Raw genomic sequence first — 20,250 nt, 5'->3', positions numbered from 1 at the left:
CTAGACACTTCTTGTTCCCCGGGGGTCTTGGAAATCATTCTGAGGAGGTCCAAAACTGATCAGGGTGGGAAGGGATCTATTATCAAATTGAACGCGGCCCCGGGAATGACAGCTTGCCCCGTCACTCTGTTGCGGGCATACTTAGCATTGTGCCCTCCTAATGGGGGGCGGGCCTTGTTGATACATGAACAGGGTCAATGTCTGTCCCAGTACCAATTTAGGGCTGTCCTGGGTCTAGCCTTAAGGGAGTTAGGGCTGGACGGAGCGGGGTACTCTTCCCACTCCTTCAGGATTGGGGCGGCCACCTTGGCGGCAGGGGCAGGCCTGCCAACTGGTACAGTGAAACGAGTAGGGCGATGGGCCTCTAGTTGCTTTGCAAGGTACATCAGGCCAGAGCTATTGTGACTAACCGTGTATATGTTTTTGGAGCTGGTTGTTAACTTTTCCATTTCCATCCTATGCAGTAAGATGCCTGTGAAGGTGGTGTGGGTTCTGGGACACTAGTTTGTGCGCCGCGCCACGGTGCGATTGCAGCAGAGGCGAGTAGTGAAGCCGGCGGGCTTAAACGGGACGGAATTCCTGTGGAGGGACGTCGGGGGCTTGCGAATTTGGCACCTAAGACGTCTGGTCGAGGAGCTTAGAGAACAAGAGGGGCACAAAATCCCGGATTTGGTAATCATCCACCTGGGAGGAAATTACATGGTCGACAGGGGCCGCCTGGCAGTCAAGGAGGCATTACTGACCGAGTTTGCATGGTTAGGGCGGATCTTTCCTTCGGCACAAATTGCATGGTCATGCATGATTCCACCCAGGACCTGGGGCCCCGGAGTGCGGGCGAGATCATTGAACGTTTCGGTCAGGAGACTCAACGGGGAGTTGGCCAAGTTGTGCTCAGTGAAGGGCCGCTTGTGTCTGATTCCACACAGGATGATCTCTGGAGAGGCAATGTACCACCAGGATGGGGTACATCTGTCAGACTTGGGCACTGATGCCTGGATCAATGGATTATGGTCATTTGTACTGAACGCAGGTGGGGAGGGTGACAGACCTAAGGCCCTTGGTCACCCTTGTGGCGGAAAAGAGACCCGCGGACACTGACATTGACTCACACGATGGATGGGGGTCCGCCCTGCGTACTCCCCAGGCCAGCACTGAGGGGGGGGGGACGGTAAGCTCTCCGCTTGGAGAAAGTTGACCACCGGCTGGGGAGGCTAGGGTGTCAGGTGCGAGCCTCTCGGGTCCCTGGTCAGCCTGGTGGTCGGGGGGTGGGCCCCGGAATGGCGGACAAGGATCGGAGGTGGGACCCATCACTCTAGGGCGCAGGTGGGTTGCACCTGGGCAGGATGCCCCCCCCGTTGTGCTGGTCGATGGGTACAAATTTAAATGTCAAAGATTTTAAATGTCAATTTTGAAAGTGTTATCTTGTTTGCTAGGTATGCAATTTTAATTCTTGTCATGTTTATGTGATATGTTGATTAAACATGGCCTTTTTAAAACCACACAAATCTCAGTCCTTGATGTGCATGTGGGTTTAAGTTTTGAGGGGTTGGGGGCGGGGACGAGCTGGGGGGTCCGGGTCCTAGTGCTTTAGACACTGAAAACGGAAAAAATGTGGGCACTCATTCTGCGCTGACCCAGAGCAGTTGTTCACGATTAAGCCTCAAGTTCTATTGTATTTTTATTTTTAACATTTAAGGCTGTATTTATCATGAACATTTTTTTGATCATCTTATCAGTATTTATCCATATTTAGTTTGTGCTTTGTGACTAAATGAAACGGTAAGGCATGTATTTCAACATTTATTTAATCAATAAATGTGCCATCATGTTTTTTTGGCCTGTCCAGTTTTAGCACATTAGCCCCCAGATTCATCATGCTCCTCTTTTGCGAGTCCTTAATAGCGATTATTAAGGAATCGCTATTAAAGACTCGCAAAACGGGACGCATGTAGAAATCGCAAAATTTATAGCGATTTCTACATCTTCCTTATTTGCGATTCGCTAATTGCTAATCGCAAATAAGGAATGACTCCCCATTCATTCCTATTTGCGATTAGCAAATAGCGAATCGCAAATAAGGAAGCGATTGCAAGGGTGCCAGGGTGTCCAAAGGACACCCTGTAGCACCCCTGAAATGGTGATTTACACTGGTGTTGCGCACACACATGTCCAAAGGACATATGTGTGTAACATCCAACTTAGAAAAATGCACTAAAGTGCATTTTTCTAAGTTTTCGCTATTTACCACGAAGTCAGACTTCGCGGTAAATAGCGGCCCAAAATTGCGAATTCGCAATTCTAAAATGGTTCATGAATTGCATTTAAGGAATCTCAAATAGAGATTCCTTAAATGCAATTCCTCGCAATTTAGCGATTGCAAAATTTGCAATTTTTGCATTTGGGATGATGAATCCCAAATGCAAAAAAAGCGCTCGCAAAGGGCCAGATTCGCAGAATCTGGCCCTTTGCGAGCCGACTTTTGCTTCATGAATCTGGCTGTAGGTGCCCAAATATGACAAAACAATAAACCCAGATGAAAACATTTACTTAATAGCAGAAACAAATGTTGAGATATGCAGTTACTGAAGGAAATCTCATGCCTTTCAATTCCATGTGCTCTCAGTCTGCACGACTATTGACTGGGAATAAATACAGACAGGAAACACAATATTTTTTGTTTTAAATTATCTGTAAAAAATCTGTAAAACCTGAAAACCGGGAGCCTTATTCATTTTATGGCCCCAGGTGAAGCATAGAGAGCAGTGCAGGCTTTCCTCTCAGAGAAAGAACAGTTATGTTCAATAATAATACAATCTTACATCACATACAGAGTAGGTACAGCAGGGACAGCAGCTAGAATTCGATTAAGAAAAAAAATGGCACAAGCACCAAAATAAAAGTGGCCCTGATTAGTGAATCAAAGAGCTAAGAAAATGGCCCACACTTGGAAAATTGTGCAGTTTTGAACTTGTAAAGACGCGTTGCATACATGTTTTGTAAGGAATGAGAGGTTGTATGCATTTAAGCTTGTTGCAGGCAATGTTTGTGGTAATATCAGGGAAATCATTAAAAACTCAATTTCTGTGGCTGGCCCCACAGTCTTTCCTGGTGCTGGAGGGACCCCGAATTCATGCATAAGCGTGTAAAAGCCTGTAAGAGACTGCCTCACTCCTGCTAACCCAGTGCATCCAGGAAAAGGAAATTGTCAAGGTAATGAAGCACCCACTGATGTCATGTCACCAGCCTGAAAACCCATTTAAGGAAAGAGCTGATTTTCTCGAAGTAGGAGCAAGAAACAGAGCACCCCATGGGCATGCACTTGTCCATGTAGTATTTTCCCTCCAATTGGAAACCCAACTAATGGAAATCCTGTGGGTGCACTGACAGTAAGCGGAATGCTGACTCAATGTCAGACTTTGCTAGAAATGTGCCTGGTCCCAACCCCTGCAGCATTTCCAACGCCTGATCAAACGCCTGATCCAGCGATGCGTATTTCACAGTGCACAGTGCCCCGTCGATAGCATCAGTCAATGATTGTCCCCTGCGGGCGGACAAGTTATGGTTTAAGAAAAACTCCCTCGGGTCTTTTTTGGGCACCACCCCCAGCAGTGAGCAAACAAAACCTTCTACCTGTGCAGCGTCAAATGGGCCAGCACCCTCCCCAACCTCAGCTCCTTCATTATCTTGGCTACCGCTACTGTCTTGTTGGACCTTACAGATTGCTGATTGCAGCCGTAAGAGACCCCTAGGTAGCCAGGTGCAGGAATCCTAAAACCATCCCTGAAGCCTTCCAAAAGAACCTGGGCTGTGTTCGGGCAACTGTATTTAGTCAACCATGGTATCAATGCCATTGTCATTATCGAGGAGGGAGCCTTGGTGAGGAGAAAGTTCTCATTCCTGCTTTTTCCCCCTTTTCTCTTGATTTTTTAAAACATTTGGATTCTGAATGTGAGGAGAGGCCACAAAAGGAACAGGCATGCTTAAATCTGCATGAGCCCGGAGGCCTGGTGGAGTTTCGCTTATTGAAATCCCAGCAGGCCCTTCCCCCTCACCACCTGTTAGCTGGAGTGCCCACTCTAAAGGACTGTCCTGATGCATTATCTTGTCTTAGGGCCCGATTCACAGAATGAACTTAAGACTCAATCCTAAACTTACTACTATTTTGGTATTCACAGAATGCACTTACTACTTTTAGCATTCACAGAATGCACTTACTACTTTTGGCATTCACAGAATGAACTTACTACTTTTGGTATTCACAGAAGTTAGGATTTTGTCTTAAGTTTGTCTTAAGACAAACTTAAGACAAACTTAAGACAGACTTAAGACAGACTTAAGACAAACTTAAGACAGACTTAAGACAGACTTAAGACAGACTTAAGACAAAATCCTAACTTAAGTCTGTCTTAAGTCAGTACCAAGGAGTCATGCAGATTTGGTGCGGCTCACCAGTTCTTCAGCCGTTCGTTTGCACCTCTTCGGTCTGACTGACTTAAGACAAACTTAAGACAAAATCCTAACTTCTGGGAATACCAAAAGTAGTAAGTCCATTCTGTGAATACCAAAATAGTAGTAAGTTTAGGATTGAGTCTTAAGTTCATTCTGTGAATCGGGCCCAATGCGTCTAAGGTAAGCGTCACAAGGAGATTCAGTCAGTGTTGCACAACACAATTTAAATGATGACAAAAACAGTTGCTGTCATTTGTATTTTAGAGAATGTCTGTACCACATCTAACCACAGCTGCCAGTACAACCCCTATCAAAGCTAAGGCTAGCGCCTTCAGCGAGTTGTGTGCCCATGGCTCTTTGCGTTATGAGACTTGCAGCACCTTCCTCCCTGTTCCCAATAACGGGGTGGCGCAGTTGGCGGTCATGTGCACGATCTCCTCTGGAGAGGATGTGGCCTAAAGGCCAAATCTACCTACTTTGGAACTAGCAAACCAGGTTCGAGTGTTGGTGTACGCTCAACAACCTGTGATTCTGGGAAAATTACATTATCTCCCTGTGCATACAAAAAAATGGGTCTCATTTACGAGTCCCTAGCGGTGCTTTTGCGCCACTGGAGCGTCACTTTTTTGACGCTCCAGTGGCGCAATGTGCCGCAGCATATTTACAAATGTGTCCCTTTCACGCAGAAAACTGCGTGAAAAGGGCGTTCCATGGGAGTTAGTGTGGGTGTTTACACGCAACACCCATGGAATCTGAAGCATTCCCAAATGTATTTATTTCTATTTAAATTTGCGAGAAATCGTAAACCTGGGAATCCGTCAGATTCTTACGCCTCCCCAGGGGAGGTGGCGCAAAGAGAAATAATTTTATTTCTCCTCGTTTTTTTTCTCTTTCTTTGCATGCTGAATTCTGCATCACATATAGAAAGAGGAAAATGCCATCAATTATTGTCTTTGTGCAGGAAGGCCCCCTTGCAACATGACGCAAGGGTGTCTGCAGTGGTGCAGGGCTACTGTTAGTGCACCAGCACAGGGGAGAAGTACAGGAATGTGCCTCATCTTGTAGATACAGAGCATTCTTGCCCTTTTATTTTGATGCAGGGCAGCACAGCAGGAAGGCCTGCTGCACTGCCGTGTCTAAAAAGTTTGTACATGAAGCTCGTAGTGTAATGTAACTGGTGCTGGTGTAAAGGCCTCCAATATTTTCGGGTCGGGTTCGCGCTACAAAAAACTGCAAAAAATAAAACATATATAGTGCTGAAACGAGCAGCGCGCCGTGCTGGCAAGGTGTGTCTAGCCTGTCTGCAAAGTGCTTGGCTTCCCTAAATCAGCGTGAAGCGCTACATTAGGGCAAATGATTGCCATTATCTCTGGAGCCATCGCTCCCTTTTGAATCATTACAGGCCTGTGGGGTCCCTCTCATTACCTGGATTCCCCTTTTGTCCCGGACCCCATTCTCCCCCCAGGAGCCCATTCAGCCGCCCCGGGGACCCCCCTCTTACCAGCCGGGCCCAGCAGTCACGGCAGCGCCACCATTCAGCAGGCCCAGCAGGACTTACAATCACAGGCCTGCCTTCGCCTTTGGCCTGCTCAGCGGGGCCCAGCGGGGGCCTAAATACACACAAGCCGTGCCCGGGCTCCGGGGAGGGGGCGGGGGCTGTTTACACCCCCGCACCTAGGACACGACAGGTAGAACAGGACCCTCACGAACCACAACCTGTAATTTATGTTTATTCCCGCATTATTTGGTTAAGTCCAAGCAGTTTCAGATGCACTGTCCCTGGAATCCACTTCCCGCCATGTCTTGGGGGCAACTAGGGTAGTATCGGGTGTAGAAACATTTATTTTAATTAGAGTGATGCTTGGGAAATGTGTGACGAATGCCCACGCCTTGCCTGCATTTGACACTCACTTAATTGACGGATTCTTAATGCTTTAAAGGGCACCACATGAGTATAGGGGCTGTGCCCAATAACCTGTCTTCATCAACTTTGGCTAAATCTGTTCGTCACCGGTGACGAGAGAGGTCTTCCTTGTGTCAATGAGTTTCAATCTGATATATATTGTTTATGACGCTTTTTAACAAACCATTGCCGTGTTTGAAAAGATTATTAAAGGACCATTTTACTCTGAAGAGAAAAAACATTTCGATTTTTCTTGAAAAGCATTCCTCGAAGGTATGATACAAAATCTAATTTAAAAAAAGCTGAAATGCAACCTTAGCTCATACCTTCGGTCATGAGCATAACTTGTGTTCTGTATCGATGTCCTGCGCTCACCCTCCACCCCTAGAAGCGGCTGCACGTTATGCTATGTTTAGTCCACAAAGTGCACTATTGCGTAGCTTCGTGGCGCTAACTCAACACAACAGTGCTAAAAGAGCAAATACAGTAACACCAGGCATACAAAACCCGTACACAATATACCTTATCTAATAATAGGTGGGAACATCTACCTTGGGGTGAGAAAGGCTCAAAGGACAAGTATATATGATAGTGATCAAAACACACAATTACAATCGATATAATACCAGAAACTAGGAGAGAATGAGTGTTATGTTGGAGGATACACAATTTCAGGCTGTATTTATTCATACATGTCATAAACATAGAAGAATAAACATTTTCTTATTATTTACATCAGTGGCATCTTCCAATGTTGTCCGTAAACTAGTCATTGAGGGGCGTATTTATCAAATATTCGCTCAACGCAACGCAAGGCAACACAGCAAGCCACAGTGCTGTGCAGCGCAGCGTGAAACAGAGAGGGCAGGAATGTGCCATATTTAACATTATACAATCAATTCCTGCTCTCTGTCTGTGCTGGCACGCATAGGGCCTGGACCCCCCAGCATGCTCCCCGCCCGCCAAGTCAGAGGATTCAACTCACAATCAAATTCATACATCAAAGAAAGAGTGGGTGTAAACAGCCATGTTTACACCCATAAACATGACTAAACAACACATATTAAAATTGATAAAAATCAATAACACATTTTTAATATTGACATTCAAAATATTTCCTATTATACTAGTTAATGTTCCCCCAGCACCAAGGGGCCCTCTGGCTCGCATCTCCAAATCGGACCAACCCACGCAAGGCGCAAACCACCTGCGTACTTGAGTGAAGGGCCCCTGCCCTCTGGTTCTTGTCCGACATATCCGGGGCCCACCCCTCCACCACCAGGCTGCCCAGGATCCCAGGAGGCTTGTAACCTGGCGCCCTTGCCTCCACAGCCGGTGGCCTCATTCTCCCTGAAGAGAGCTTACCGCCTCTCCCCTCAGTGCTGGCCTAAGGAGTACGCAAGGAGGACTCCCGTTCACTCTGTAAATCCATGTCAATGTTCTAAGGCCTCTTTACCGCTACAAGGGTGACCAGGGCCCATAGGTCCTTCACCCTCCCCACCACAGAATAAGTTTTGCACAAAAGACCATATTCCTCTGATCCAAAAGTCTGTGCCAATGTCTGATAAATGCACGCCATCGTGCTGGAACATCCTATCTCCTGTGATCATCCAGTGCGGGATATGACACAAGCGGTCCTTCACTGAGTACAGCTTGGCCAACTCCCCATTGGACCGCCTGACTGAAACATTCAACGCTTGTGATCGAACTCCGGAACCCCATGACCGGCGTGGGATCATGCAAGACCAAGCCATCCTGGCCAGGGGAAAGGTATGTCCAAGCCATGGGAATTCCATCAGGAGGGCTTCCTTGACCGCAAGGCGTCCCCGATCAACCATGTCGTTGCCGCCCAAGTGAAGAATGATTAAATCCAGGGACTTCTGTCCCTCGTGTGTCCTAATCTCCTCCACAAGCTGCCGCAGGTGTCTAATTCGCATGCCCCCGACGCCCCGCCATAGAAACTCTGTCTCCACTCGCTGCTGCTGCACCCGTATTGTGGCGCTGGGTACGAACGAGTGCCCCAACACCCACACCACCTTCGCAGGCATACTAATGAACAGGAGAGAAATGGAAAAGTTAGGCATGGTCATGTTCACATTGCAAGCATCACCTCATAGCAACTCTGGCCGTACGTATCGCTTAAAACATTCTGATGACCAACGCCCCACCTTGTTCACTGTTTCAGCTGGTAAGCCAGCCCCTGCTGCCAATGTCTCCGCCCCAATTCTAAAAGAGTGCGAAGAATAGCCTGCTGACCTCAATCCCAGTTTAGCTAAAGCCAACCCAAAGACTGCCTTGAATTGGTACTGTGACACACACTCCCCCTGCTCATGTATGGACAGGGCCTGCCCCATCCCTGTAGGGCAAATGGCCAGATAAGACTGCATCAGAGCTACCGGGTATGTTGTTATACCGGGTGCAGGACACAGATGGATCGTTGTCCCCTTTCTCATCTGGTCAGTTTTTGATCTCCTAAGGGTCACCGTTAAACCCCCCGGTGTCAGCTTGGTGTCACGAAATTGAAGGCCTCCCAACTGGTCCGCTCTGGAGGTCCCCACGATTTCCCACAATTGAAATGCCCCATAAAAAGCCAGGGAAAATACTGCCCGATTAATGTGCTCTCAAATGATGAGCAGCAAACCGTAGGAAATAACCAGAGGATGTCGCCCAGTGTCTGAATATCTAAAGGCCTCCGGCAATCCCTTCTTGGTCCCTCCAGCCTAGCCCACCCTGCCAAAGCTTTCTTGACCACAAAGGATGTGCCTGGGTCGTGCTTGCCCGCCAGCTAGGCAAAGAAACCTATTGCTGTCACATGTGCCCTTGCATGAGACACTGGCCTACCCTGATCCCTCAACACTTGCAGGAAACTGTATATTGCATTGGCAGAAAACAGGCCCGTTATCCTGGCCCCCTGCACAAACAACCTGTAGGACATAAATTGTTGTTGATACCAAGGGCGAGGCTAGACGAGCCCGCCTTTAGGGCCCGGCCCCCCGGCCCACACCGCGCCGCCATTGGTTCATAGGCCCAGGAGGCTGCCCTATGGGCAGCCATCCTGGGAAGTACTTCCGGGTCAGGGGGCGCGTGACGCACGTCCGGTGGGGGCGTGGGGCAGAGGCCATGACCTATTTAGGTCTGGGTCACGGTCAACTCGGCCTCTTTCCCCGCCTGCGCCGGACCTGATCGCCACTCCCTGTCCGTTAGTCAGCTAGTTTTAATCTTTAAACTTTAAGTTAAACTTAGGTTGCCCAGTAGCTTCCCCGCCCCATAGTCTGACCCCCGAGGACATTGACGGAGTGCCGACGAACCTCGACGTGCAGCGGAGGAGAGAGCGCCGACCGGGTCGCCAGGTGAGGTGCCGGGGTTAGCTGAGGCTGGGGGCGGGCGCGGGTCCGGGGCTTGTTTGACGCCTCCTCCTGCTGCAGCCCGGTGAGGTGTTGGGAGCGGAGAGCGTGGTGCGGGCCCGCGTTCGCCTGCAGCGGCCTTAGGAAAGGGCAGCAGAGCTCCGGCGCCGTCGCCTGGCGGCAGGGTGGGTGTGGGGGCGAGGGAGAAGGGTAGCGGGACTCAGAGTAGTAGGTAGCGGTGCAAAGAAGGTACCATGGCACCCAGGGGGCAGAGCCATAAGCGCAAGGGCAAAGACCCGGAGATTGCGCAGTTACTGGCCTTGCTCCTCCAGAAGTTTAACGGGGACGACGAGTGCAGTGAAGTAGAGTCTGAGGGGCCCCATTCCGATCCGGAGGGAGAGACCCCGAGCATTGCGGAGCGCCCACGCAGGCGTGGTGTTCCGCCCAAAGCGGCGTTCCCTCCCCTGCCCAAGAAACCGAGGGCACAGAATCCTAGGGGCTCACGTGGGCAGAAGAAGACAGGGAGCGGTGGGGGAGCGGGGCTGCCCCCCCCTCCGAGGGTTCCTTCGCCGAGTGCCCCCCCATTGGCGCCGTCTGCACCCGTAGCTCCTCTTCCTGCGCCCCAGGCGCCAGTACTCCCGTGGGCGGCGCCTCTAGCTCCAGTAATTCCGGCGTCTGCGCCACAAGCGCCTGTAATTCCTGTTTCTGCGCCACAAGCGCCTGTAATTCCTTCACCCGTAGCGCCTCTTCCTGTGCCCCAGGCGCCAGTAATCCCACTGGCGGCGCCTCTAGCTCCAGTAATTCCTGTTCCTGCGCCACAAGCGCCTGTAATTCCTTCGCCTACACCACTAGCGCCAGGGGCCCCTCTACCCGCGCCTCAAGCGCCTGTTATTCCCCCAGCGGCACCAGGTGCTCCGGCGATACCCCCGGCCCCGGTGCCTACGGGTGACATCTTGAAGGAAATCTTGGGGGCCATAGCGGCGCTGGGATCTCCCCCGGTGCTTCCTGAGAAGGTCGCAGTGTCCCCACCAGTGGTAGTAAGCCCACCCGCCCAGCCCCAACTCGAGGGCGCTGGGACTGGGGGCGCTTTGGGGGAAATCTTAAATGCCCTGAAGGCGCTCACTCGAGCTCCGGGCGCAGCACCCCCTCTTCCTCCGGTAGCCGTGGCACCGACCTTGGTCCCGGCAGTCACGCCTTGGGTCCCGGGGAATAAGGATGAGGGCCCACTAGGCGAGATCAAGGAGCAATTGGCGCTGTTAGCCAGGACGCAGGCTCTGAATGCCCCGGTGGCCCCATCGGCGGTGGCGGCCCCCGCTTGTGCCCCCAGTACTCCAGGAGGTAAGCCTGAGATGAAGGGCCCGGAGCCCGGGGCGGGAGCGATGGTGGGGGGTGGCCAGGGTTATGTCTTGTCTAAACCAGGCCGCCTGGCTACACACGTATCTCCCGATATGAAGGAAAAAATTTGGAAGGGGGAATTCGTAGATATATTTGCTTTGATTAGGCCCAAGAGAATGGAGGTGGAGAGTAAGGACAAGGAGGGCAAGGATAACTCCTCCAAGGATAGGAGACCGAGGGTGGAAGAATCTATCACGAACTGGCTATTTGGTTTCCAGGTGTTCATCACAGTAGTTATTGAGAAGAAGCCAGAGTTGGCGGGGCCATTGGTGTACTATATGCACAGGATTTTGAAAGCGCACACGACGCATGGAGGGACAGCCTGGCTGGATTATGATAGGGATTTCAGATGGGAGAAGGTGCAGGACCCAGACATGGGTTGGGACCAGGTGGAGGTCAATGTGTGGTTGGAAAGTGTGAATGCCAAAGCATGTGGGTCGCAAAACAATAGACAGCCCTTTCGGACATCCCAGGGGGGACCTGGGGATAAGCGGGGGACATGTTGGCAATTTAACAGGAAGGTGTGCACCTGGCCGCCGGACAAGTGCAAGTTCAGGCACGCATGCTCCTTTTGCGGGCACCCCTCGCATCCCGAATTCAAGTGCATTAAAAAATCCAAGGAACGGGGAGGGGGGGGCAGAGAGGTTAAGCCCTCCCAGCCATAAGCTGCCCACCCCGGTGGACATTGGGAAACTGGTTTTTTGGCTGAATCAGTATCCAGACCGGTTAGCAGCCAAAATCTTGTACTCAGGGTTCTCAGAGGGGTTTCGCATTCCAGCTCTTGGGGTCCCCCCGGTTAGGTTTTGCAATAATCTTTTATCTGCGAGGGCGATGCCTGCGGTGGTTGAGTTGAAGGTGCAGAAGGAGCTTAGTGCGGGGCGTGTAGCTGGCCCGTTCGGGGCCCCCCCGCTCCCAGGCTTTGTCTGCTCACCCCTAGGGGTAGTACCGAAGAAGGAACCGGGGCAATTCAGGATGATCCATAACTTATCTGCCCCCAAGGGAGAGTCTGTGAACGATGCTATCGACCCAACTTTGTGTTCAGTATCTTACTCGTCCTTTGACGTAGCTTTGAATAAAGTGAGGTCACTAGGGCCTGGCGCCATCATGGCCAAGACGGACATAGAATCCGCTTTCCGCCTGTTGCCTGTTCACCCGGAGGATTATCACCTGTTGGGATTCCAACTGAACCAGCAGTTTTACTATGATAAGTGTATGCCCATGGGGTGTGCTGTCTCCTGTAGGTATTTTGAGACCTTTAGTTGCATGCTACAATGGTTGTTCTCTCATAAGACAGGCTGCAGGGAGGTTGTGCATTATTTAGATGACTTCATGGTTATGGGGCCGGCCGCCTCCACGGCTTGTAATCAGGCGTTGGACCAATTGGTGGCCTTATTCAGGGAATTTAATATTCCGCTGGCCCCGGGCAAGACAGTGGGTCCTGATACATGCATGACATTTCTGGGGATTGAAATTGACACGGTGGCGGGGGAATGCAGGTTACCACAAGACAAAGTGAAGTCTTTTTCCCACGCCATTGACGCGGTCTTGGCTTGTACGAAGGTGACTTTACACCAGCTTCAGGTTGTGGTGGGACAGCTAAACTTCGCCCTCAGGATCATCCCCATGGGACGCCCCTTTTCTAGATCTATTGCCAGGGCGATGGTGGGCCTAACACAGAAGCACCACAGAGTGCGCCTACGGGCCGAAGTAAAGGGTGATTTGAGAGTGTGGCGAGATTTCTTAGCGAATTTCAATGGCACGGTTGTCTGGCCGTCCGCCCCGGTGTCCAACTCTGAGTTAGGATTATTTACGGATGCGGCAGGCAGCGTTGGCTTTGGGGCTATCCTCGGGCCTAAGTGGTGCGGGGCGGAGTGGCCGGAAGAGTGGCACAAAACAGGTTTGACAAGAAATGTAGCCTTTTTGGAGTTGTTCCCCATACTGGTGGCGGTGTCTGTTTGGGCAGAGCACTTCAGGAACAGATCAGTGATATTCTGGTCAGACAACATGTCTGTGGTTGAAGCCATTAACCGGCAGGGGGCCACGTGTAAGAATGTGCTGAGATTGTTGAAACGGTTGGTGTTGGCATGTTTGAGGTTGAATTTAACGTTTAAGGCAGCACACATTCCAGGGGTCGACAATCATGCTGCTGATGCTTTGTCTCGTTCCAAGCTGCAGGAGTTTCGGAGGTTCCATCCGGCAGCGGAGGATCAGAGGACGGTGTTCCCACCATCACTGTGGAGGATTGGAGCCCCGCTTTAGCGGGGCTGGTAGGTGCCTCATTGAGTGACCGCACTCGGAAAACGTATCAGCAGTGTTTTTTGTATTACAGGACATTAGTGCAAGAGGCGGGTTTCTCATGTTGGCATTCTGATCAAGCTATGTTTCACTTTCTGCAGCACATCTATGACCAGGGCAAGTCGCTCTCTTATGCCAGGACGCACGTCACTTCTGTGGGTTTCTTTGCTAGATTAGCGGGCCTGTATGATCCAGGGATGTCTTATGTAGTCAAGAGAGCTCTGACTGGGTGGGCCAGGAGGGAAGGCCCTAAGCGGGACAGTAGGAGGCCCCTGGACGTGGGGACTCTGAGGAGGATGCTAGACGCCCTCCCTAGACGGTGCACTTCGGCCTTTGAGAGCACGTTATTCTCTGCAGTCTTCTCGTTAGCCTTTTATGGGGCATTTCGTCTGGGGGAGATAGTGGGGTCCTCTCGCGTTGATCATAATGGGGGGCTGCAGTTTGGGGACCTCAATCTTACAGCAGGGACCATGGAGGTATGCCTCAGAAAGTCTAAGACCGACCAGCTGGGTAAAGGTGCCTGGATCCAGTTGGGCTCTGCGCCTGATGCGCCTGTGTGCCCGGTAGCCTGTATGCGGGCATACCTGGCCATCCGCCCTGGGGAGAAGAGTCAGGCCTTGTTCATTCATGAGGGGGGTGAGTGTGTCTCGCAATACCAATTCAAGGCTGTACTACGGGAGGCTCTGGGTGACCTGGGCCTTGGGGATTCGGGCTATTCATCCCATTCATTCAGGATAGGCGCTGCCACATTGGCGGCAGGGGCAGGGTTTTCTTCCAAGGCGGTGAAGAAGGTGGGCCGTTGGTCGTCCGACTGCTTTAAAAGATATGTAAGGCCCGAATTGTTATGACGTCGTGTATTGCCATGCCCATGCCTGACTTTTCTATTTCCTCTCCGATTACTAGTATGCCAGGGAAGGTGGTGTGGGTATTGGGACACTCGTTCGTTCGACGGGCAGCGGTGCGACTGCGGCAACGGCGAGTGCGGAAGCCACCCGGGCTGGCAGGGACGGAGTTTTTGTGGCATGGTGTGGGAGGAATGCGGATTCGGCACCTGCGACGGTTGGTGGAAGACATCAAGGGGCGCGAGAGGCAGTCTCCCGCATTGGTCATCTTACACTTGGGCGGCAACGACATGGTCGACAGGGGCCGCCTCGCAGTCAAAGAGGCACTACTTACGGAAATTGCTTGGCTGGGGCGAACCTTCCCCCAGGCCAGGATAGCATGGTCATGCATGATCCCACGACGATGGTGGGGCAATGGGATCCGGCCGTACCCGGTGAACGTGTCTGTGAGGCGTCTCAACGGAGAATTGGCAAAGATGTGCTCAGGAAAGGGCCGCTTGCTACATCTCCCGCACAGGATGATCTCGGGATCTGAAATGTTTCACCAGGACGGGGTGCATCTGTCGGACATTGGTATGGATGCTTGGATTCAAGGCATTTGGTCATTTGTGCTGAACTTGGCGGCAGGGGGGAAGGGCGACGGACCTGAGGGCCCTAGTCTCCCTTGTGGCGGAAAAGAGACATTTGAACACTGATAGACTGCAAAAATGGAGTGGAGTCCGCCTTGCGCACTCCCTACGCCAGCACTGAGGGGAGAGAGGGTAAGCTCTCCGCAGGGGGATGGAGACCACCGGCTGGGGAGGCAAGGGCGTCAGGTACGAGCCTCATAGCAGCGTGGTGGATGAGAGGTGGGGCCCTGGAAATGGCGGACAAGGACCCGAGGGCTGGGGCCCATCGCTCGTGGGGCGCAGGTGGGTGGCACCTGGCGCGGGCATCGTACTTGGGGGATGCGAACCTAAGGGCCCCTTGGTGCTGGGGGAAGCAAGAAGTTATGAGCAAATAAATACAAGTTGAAACGTATAATAAAGTTGATGAAGAAGAGTTGATAATAAAGGAAGGAGGTTGCTCATAATTTGAGATATGTATAAACGATTTACTTGTCATGTTTATGAAGTGTAATTAAACATGGCCTTTTAAACCCACCTGTTCTCAAGTGCTTGTTTTGGTGGGTAGGCGGGTGTGGAGCATGCTGGGGGATCCGGGGCCTATACCAAGGGCGAGGCTAGACGAGCCCGCCTTTAGGGCCCGGCCCCCCGGCCCACACCGCGCCGCCATTGGTTCATAGGCCCAGGAGGCTGCCCTATGGGCAGCCATCCTGGGAAGTACTTCCGGGTCAGGGGGCGCGTGACGCACGTCCGGTGGGGGCGTGGGGCAGAGGCCATGACCTATTTAGGTCTGGGTCACGGTCAACTCGGCCTCTTTCCCCGCCTGCGCCGGACCTGATCGCCACTCCCTGTCCGTTAGTCAGCTAGTTTTAATCTCCCACCCACCCGTCCCTTGAGGCAGTGATTTGAAGGGTGCGTTGCGGAAAAGAGACATTTGAACACTGATAGACTGCAAAAATGGAGTGGAGTCCGCCTTGCGCACTCCCTACGCCAGCACTGAGGGGAGAGAGGGTAAGCTCTCCGCAGGGGGATGGAGACCACCGGCTGGGGAGGCAAGGGCGTCAGGTACGAGCCTCATAGCAGCGTGGTGGATGAGAGGTGGGGCCCTGGAAATGGCGGACAAGGACCCGAGGGCTGGGGCCCATCGCTCGTGGGGCGCAGGTGGGTGGCACCTGGCGCGGGCATCGTACTTGGGGGATGCGAACCTAAGGGCCCCTTGGTGCTGGGGGAAGCAAGAAGTTATGAGCAAATAAATACAAGTTGAAACGTATAATAAAGTTGATGAAGAAGAGTTGATAATAAAGGAAGGAGGTTGCTCATAATTTGAGATATGTATAAACGATTTACTTGTCATGTTTATGAAGTGTAATTAAACATGGCCTTTTAAACCCACCTGTTCTCAAGTGCTTGTTTTGGTGGGTAGGCGGGTGTGGAGCATGCTGGGGGATCCGGGGCCTATAAGATCTCCTAGTGAGATCACTCAGTGAGGCACCTACCAGCCCCACTAGCGCAGGACTCCAATCCTCCTCAGTGATGTTGGGAACACTGTCATCTGCTCCTCTGCTCGTGGGTGGTATCTCCGGAAATCCTGCAACTTGGAACGAGACAAAGCATCAGCAGCCTGATTGTCTACCCCAGGTATATGTGCAGCTTTGGACAACAGGTTCAGCCGCAAGCAGACCAACACTAAGTGTTTCAATAATCTGAGAACATGTTTACATGTAGCTCCCTGCCTGTTGATTGCTTCTACCACTGCCATGTTATCCGACCAAAAAATCACTGACTTGTTCTCAAAGTATTTCGCCCACACGGTCACGGCTACTATAATAGGGAATAACTCCAAGAAGGCTATGTTTCTGGTTAAACCACTCTCATGCCACTCCACCGGCCAATCGTCCCTGCACCATTGGGACCCTAGAATAGCTCCAAAGCCAATGCTACCTGCTGAATCTGTGAGCAGGCCCAGCTCAGCGCTGGACACCAGCGGCGCTGGCCAAACCACCTTACCATTAAAATTACTCAGGAAACTGCGCCACACTCTCAAATCCTCTTTCACATCCACCTGTAGGCGCACATGGTGATGCTTCTGAGTTAATCCTATCATTGCCCTAGCTATGGACCTTGAGAAGGGGCGCCCCATCGGGATGATACAAAGGGCGAAGTTCAGCTGGCCCACCAACACCTGTAATTTATGTAAAGTAACCTTAGCCCTGGCTAATGCTGCATCAATTGCAAGGGAAAAAGCCTGCACTTTGTCTAAAGGCAACCTGCACTCCCCTGCCACTGTGTCAATCTCAATTCCTAAAAATTACATGCATGTGTCAGGACCCACTGTCTTGCTCGATGCCAATGGTACCTTAAATTCATGAAACGTAGCCACCAATTGCCCCAATGCCCTTGCGCACACATCTGAACCTGCTGGGCCCATGACCATAAAGTCATCTAATTAATGCACCACTTCCCTGCAACCTGTCCTGAGTGTGAACAACCACTGAAGCATAGTGCTAAATGTCTCAAATATCTGCAAGAGACCGCACACTCCATCGGCATGCACATGTCATAATAGAACTGGTGGTTCAACTGGAAGCCCAGCAAATGATAATCCTCAGGGTGTACTGGCAAAAGGCGAAAAGCTGATTCGATATCTGTTTTCGCCATGATGGTGTTTGGCCCAAGGTCACGCACTTTCTGCAATGCCACGTCAAAGGAGGAGTAAGTCACAGAGCACAAGGATGGGTCAATGGCGTAATTCACTGATGCCCCCTTTAACGCTGACAAGTTGTGTGTCATCCTGAACTGACCTGGCTCCTTCTTAGGAACCACCCCCACTGGTGAACACACATAACCTGGCAACGGGGGAGCAGGGAAAGGACCAGCCACCAGGCCGAGCGCCCGTTCCTTCTCAACCTTTTGTGACACTACCGTGGGGTGCATGCATGCTGATAGTAGGTTATTGCAGCGATCCACAGGGAGGACCCCTTGTGCCGGATGTGGAAACCCCTAGAAATCCCCTGATACAAAACCCTGGCTGCTGTCCTGTCTGGATACTGATTCAGCCAAAAAATCAGTCTCCCAACATCCACTGGCGTGGGCAGTTTATGGCTGAGGGGGTGGTTTGTTCTCCCTGCCCCTTTCCTTTGATTTTTTATTGCACTTGAACTCGGGGTGGGAAGGATGACCACAGAATGAACATGCATGCTTTGAATTTACATTGGCCTGTAGGCCAGGTACACACTTTTTTGTTAAACGCCCAGCAGGTTCTCCTCTTCTCTCCTGGTCCCCCCTGAGAAGTCCAAAAGGGCTGCTTCGTGTGGAGTGTTTTGTTATTAACGTTTTCCAGCCACACATTGACCTCCACCTGATTCCACTTTTTCCCATCTGAAGTCCCTGTCATAATTCAACCATGCTGTCCCCCCATGCGTTGTGTGTGCCTTCAGGATCTTATTCATGTAGTTCACCAAAGACACCGCCAGCTCTGGCTTCTTTTCCAACATTACAGTTGTAAAAACCTGGAAACCAAGCAACCAATTGGTAATGGACTTTTCTACCCTTGGCCTCCTATCTCTGAAGGAACCTTCGTTCCCTTCTTTCTCCCTAAATTCCACCTCCCTCCTCTTTGGTCTAATCAGCGAGAAAAGATCCACATACTCTCCCTTCCAAATCTTTTCTTTTGTGTCCAGCGAAACATGAGTTGCCAGTTTCCCAGGTTTAGATAACAGTTTATCATGACCCCCCACTGCCTTAGGCACGCTATCCGAGTCCTTGTTCACGTTCCCCTCCGCCTTATCTGATGCAGTCACTAATGCCTCTGATGGGGTGGGGGCCGTTTGACCCGCCGCCTGACTGGCGGTGCCTGATTTCGTGTCCTGCATCTTAACAAGCAGCGCAATGTGTTTACTAATTTCGCTCAGCGCGCTCTCGACGCCACTGCCCCGCCACTGGGCTGAGCCCCATCTGCCGGAGCCGCTAGTTGCGCCAAAAGTGTAGCCACTGAAGCTAGTATGCTAGCTGTGGGATCCTGGGGCCCTCCCGCTGGTGCTTCTGGTTGTGAAGGGGGGGAACTGCTACCGCTAGTGCTGCCCCTTGCGCAGGTGACACCCCCCCTGCCCCACTGGAATTAGAGCCACTGTGGCTGGTACCAATTCCGGTAATACCGGATCTGGGGTAATGGGCCCTGGAACTAACGCTTTCAAAGCTTCCCTGATCTCTGCTAAAATGGCCCCCACATCATTCCCTGGGTCTGGTTGCGGTGGTGCAATAGGAACCGGCAGGGGTAATGCAGGCGGTAATGCCTGAGGTGCCAAGGCAACAGGTACTAGGGATATGCTATGGACAGGATTTGCCTTTGGGGCTGGCTGGGAAGACACCCCCGTTACCGAAGGCACTGAGGGCACGGGAATGCTAGGGGCCGGTACTACCGGTTCTGGCTGCGGGGACACCATGGCTGTTACCGCGGTCTCAGGTACCACAGCCTGCCCCTCCTGCCTCCTGCCCTTCTTACTCTTGCTCGCCCCACTCCTGCCCTCGCTCTTTCCTTTTCACAGCTGTGTCCTAGGTTTCTTGACCAGGAGGGGGGGGGAGCATCCCTGGGAGGGACACCCTCTCTACGGGGGCAGTCCCCCAACCCCGACCCTGAGGGCTACTCCTCATCTGACTCTTGGGCATGCTCCCCCTGCTCATCGTCGCTCTCATCCTCCCCCCTTCTCAGCTTCGCTAACACCAATTTGAGGAGCTGAGCGATCTCAGTATCCTTATCCTCCCTCTTGTGGCTGCATCCCCTTGCTGGCATAATGTAGGCTAAGTGTGCCTTTTCTAAAATAACCCCCAAATAATGCTCTATTTACGCCTAACTTAAAATGTCTAACGCCAAATCGCGCTGCGAGGACAGGTATAACTGCTGCCCCCCCGCTAACAGTGCTGCCCCCACAAGAACTACTTTCGTGCCCAATGCCTATGCAATGCAATACAATAATGTATCTAATCAGTGCTGCCAATCACCACGATGTATATTTGGTTTTATAGGTCCCCAAGTAAATCACTCCCCGCAATGCACGTTGTATTAGCCTTGTAACAATCGCAATGTACACTTGTTTACTGACTGATTGCCCCACAAAGCGACCGCTACTCAAAACAGGGAGTAACAAAACACATATACTCCGTTTATCACAACCACCTGTGAACAAGGATTGCGCCGCATGATTGCCCCCTACTCAGCGGCCCGATCTAATCCTCTGTTGCGCCCCCAAAGCCCCTGTTTCCCGTCCCCCCAGGTCGAGGGTCAAGATGTCGGTGGTGCCCGATGCGCGCTAACCAAAGCAGCGGGACACTGCAGGCAGCCGCGGGTTACGGGATATGCCCTAAGCACTGCGCCTTTTCACAAAAGACCCTCACCGCCCCCCACCGCTGCCCACGGCCTC

This window comes from Lissotriton helveticus, chromosome 1_2, assembly GCF_964261635.1.
Source record: "Lissotriton helveticus chromosome 1_2, aLisHel1.1, whole genome shotgun sequence".
NCBI classification, from domain to species: domain Eukaryota; kingdom Metazoa; phylum Chordata; class Amphibia; order Caudata; family Salamandridae; genus Lissotriton; species Lissotriton helveticus.
Note: the sequence above shows the minus strand (reverse complement) of the source record.